This window comes from Spodoptera frugiperda, chromosome 2 (assembly GCF_023101765.2).
Source record: "Spodoptera frugiperda isolate SF20-4 chromosome 2, AGI-APGP_CSIRO_Sfru_2.0, whole genome shotgun sequence".
NCBI lineage: Eukaryota > Metazoa > Arthropoda > Insecta > Lepidoptera > Noctuidae > Spodoptera > Spodoptera frugiperda.
The window spans coordinates 1739314-1743439 of NC_064213.1; the positions used below are offsets into that span (position 1 = coordinate 1739314).

At 34.2% G+C, this 4126-nt stretch overlaps 1 long non-coding RNA gene across 1 annotated transcript; it reads right to left on the reverse strand.

Moving 5' to 3' along the window:
* Positions 1 to 766: 766 nt before the first annotated feature.
* Positions 767 to 3744, reverse strand: LOC126912394 (uncharacterized). Its single transcript, XR_007707082.1, has 2 exons — positions 3492 to 3744; positions 767 to 1881 (listed from the first exon to the last, which is right to left on the reverse strand). It is a non-coding gene; the product is annotated as an uncharacterized LOC126912394 (long non-coding RNA).
* Between the last annotated feature and the right edge of the window lie 382 nt (positions 3745 to 4126).

Consider the following 4126-nt stretch of genomic DNA (forward strand, 5'->3'; position numbering starts at 1 on the left):
CTAAAACCTAAAATCATCGTAACTGCGGGTCTGCAGACGGCGAGCAAGGGTATCTCGCTGCCCGACCAGAACCAGACCCGTTGCATTCTGTAAAGGCCAAGCCACTATAACAGCTCAGGCCCAGTAGGCCTGATGCCCGATCCGGAGCTGCAGAAAACAAAACAGGTTACAGGGGCTCCGGCTTAAAGCAGGAGAAAGAACGGAGTGGGTTTTGTTTGTAAGTGTCAAATGTACCCTCTCGCTTCATCAAAGGCGTTCTAGAGTTTCCTTATTATTTTTGGGAATCTTAGAAATTAAAAATCCTAATATTCGTTTTCTTGACTCAGGAATCGACGGAAGAGAAAGCCAAAATATATTTTGCCGAGTTAATTGTGTGTGTTGATTTACCACAGAACATATAAAGAGAGTAGAAATGAAATAGTTCCTGATTTGTATCAGAACGCGTGTCGCCGTTTCTCCCACCCTTTAATTTCACTACAAGCAAGAGACCAATGTCTGAGCGGATTACCCCCACAAATAAATAACACACATTTAAATCTCGAATTTGCTATTGGTTGTCACACAAACGCAATGACTGCATTTGACGTACACTCTAACACGCATAAAAACTCATGTATGCTAGGGCGAGACAAAGGTCGATTGTTGATATCGATAAAATTTAAGTAATCTTGTTTTTGTTTTACAAGTATTGTAGAATATTGTGAAATTGTATTCATGCGAAATAGAAACCAAGTAATAAAAGTAAAATAAATAAAAAATACATAACTGAATTTTAAAACCAATTTTATTACTCAATAAGTTAAAAATCAGTAAAAAATAAATAAATCATAGGCACTTTTGAACGTCAAAGCAAATATAATAATATTAATAACGTCTGTCTGACGGTCAGCCCTCTAGTGAAGCTATTTGCTCGTTCCAAAGTGTAGATTCCTATGGAGAAGATCGAAGATCTGTTCGTTCGATCTTTTTCAATTAGATTCACAATACAATTCTTGATAACATTGCTTTTCTTTGCATCGATTGCTTGAACTATGTGAGAACAATGTAAAACTAATATTCAGTCAAAGCGATAGAAAAAAACCTTAAGAACAACAAAATTAATACAGTCTGGAGCTGACCAGTCCCAGTTGACAGCGCTCGTTCACCAACATGACACGTACACCAGCACCGTCCAACTCAACCATGTTGCAGGGAATCGAACGATCCAATGCCCGTGCCACCGCCAGTGAGACCTTTGAGTGAGCATGACAACTCTAAGCTGACACAAATGCATTCTACTAGTCTAATTTAGCTAATTACAGGGCTCTCACATTTACAATAATCTGTATAAAGTACAGAACACATTGAAATAACATGGTTATATTATTTAATTTTTTAAATTTACGAAAGATGATATTTTAAATATCGCCATTTTTAGACAAAAAAACTGATTTAAAGAGACTAATTTAAAATTTTCTAAAATAAAATCAGTTTACTTACTGAATTACACATTGCGATATTGTGCGGATAAACGCCTAATTTTAAGTTTCTTTTCCCTGACTTTGTTATTATGTAATTATCAACATCGAAATGTTGCGAACGAAATATGCTACATTTAGTAGGAATCCAGGAGCCCATAGTACAGGTTTTCCTAGTTTGGGTTCCTGAATCCCACCACTTGTCATTTCAATTGTTTTAAACCTGGTCGTGTAACTTGCTACATAATTTATTATACTATTAATTATTATATAAGCTTAGTTTTTAAAACCAGTGTCTGTATAAATATGGTGGAAATAAAAATATACGCAGTTTCTAATCTGTGTGGTGGAACTTGAAAAAAAATAATTAATTCTACCAGTTGTGTCAATCCACAATTTTGTTACACCTGGATCTGTTGGAAACCTAAAACATAATATTAAAATAAATCATATGTCACATTCTATAAAAAAATAAAAACATAAAACTCACTCAAAATCTATATTACTAATTAGTCGTAATAAATAATACTTATTATTTAAATTATAAAGTGTGCTATTGATTATAATAGACTGTACCATAGTAACAATCGACATTGATTACAAATTTGACTTAATCGTCAACTGGCGAGCGCGAATCTCGCGAGCGCGCGCGAGTTGGCACTTTTCGATTTTACCTACTTTTTTTGTCGTCAACTCGCGCGTCTATGTAAAGTACAGTCAAATAAAAAGAGATTGAAAACAAAAACTATTAATAATTATTTATTGACCGCGTTAGCTGATTCTGTGAAGTACTGACTTAGATTACGATTTAGAGGGCCGAAATGAGAAGGCCTGGGGAACGCATCCAATGACACATACCTACTATCTCGTCTAACGCGCATGCGCACAACAGTATAGCTGTATATACTTACCAATATTCAGTACGGTTTAAATTATTTATATTATGAGATTTATCGAAAATCTCCTCACATATAATTTTGTATACGAGTATGTGAGGGGAGTGTTTTCGTTGTTTCTATTTTATTTACTTAGTTTTTTACAATTTACATACTAGATAATAAGATAATAAGCCAAATTCTCAAATCAATGTGATATTGCTGATAATTAGTAAGGGAAATACTACTAATAATTTATACTAGTGGTCGCCTAGTGGTTGAAATTCAACCATATAAGATTTAATTTACAATACCACTTAACATACGATCAAGGATAATTTTTATTTAACTCAAACTCAAACAAACTCTTTTATAAAACTCTATTCATATGAGACGTCAATATCATCGCAATGTCTATCGATTTTGGCGTTTTGTCAAATACAATCAGATACTATGCATGTGTGTGTAATGTTTTATTTATTGATTTAATGTACTTTATAAGCATTATTTTTGAAAAATATTAGCGTTCTGAACTTCTCCTACACATAAACTATAAGTGTACCAAATTTTATGCTCCTACGTCCGCGCAATTTTCGTAAAAAGCGGTCCAAAGTTTTTGCATCACGTATTAATATATAGATTTTGTCCTGTTGATTTATAATAAACTGATTTCAAAACGATGTATATTTTGTTTTATTTTAAAAATCAAATTTCATAAAGTTTCTTATACATTTATAGTAGGTAAGTACCTAACTAAATTAAATTTGTTATAACGTTTTTGTAGCTGACTATACATTAAAACATCAAATTATATAGACGCGCGAGTTGACGACAAAAAAAGTAGGCAAAATCGAAAAGTGCCAACTCGCGCGCGCTCGCGAGATTCGCGCTCGCCAGTTGACGATTAAGTCACAAATTTGCCCAACACTATCGATGTCATAGATTTTGTGGAAATGAGCTTTTGTTTCGGTACTCGGGACTCTCGCAATGGACGTCATACATTGCGCGATTGCTCACGTAGTGCAAGATTGTACTCATCTATCGCAAGCAATGTATTACTATTAGTCTGCTTGCGATTATATCGTTTTTGTCTATAAATTTCATAATACTAATGTTATAATTACAAATATCACACGTATTTTTATGTTTTTGGACTTACCGGTGAAAAGAAATTCCTTCTCGTGCTATGCTACACACCTGGTTTCTTTTCCGACACGTTATAATAGCGCAAGACGGCATAATATAATATTTTTGCGGAGATACGTACGCTGTCAAAACATGACAGCGATTGCTAGCCGGTAAGTATGGACATTTGAGCGTTATGACAGCGCGCAGTACGCCGGCTCGCACCCTCGGCACGCGTGGCCCGCCCACAAGGCCAATCCAGTCTCTTTCTTTTATCCATGTGATTTACAAAGTCCATAAACCCTATTAACTTTTACGTTGCCCGTTTCATTATGCAAATGGGAAGAGAAGATTACCTTAAGTTGAAATGAGATATTGTTATTTTTTAACTAATTAGTAGTATGGCTGCTTACCTGGTAGAGTTTTAGTCGGATTTTTTTGGTATAGTAGTGGCATAAGCACATTATTTGGAGTAGTCAATGAGTCTATTAGATTTCTGGGAAGTGAAAAACATTATTTAGTTGATCAATTAATTTCTAACTAACTAACAACATGTAAGTAGTCTGTAATTTTGTCATTACCGAATAGTTCTAAGTATAACAGTTAATCGTAACATTAACATTGAAGTCATAAAATGGGAGAAAAATAATATTTTATTAAGGAGATTTT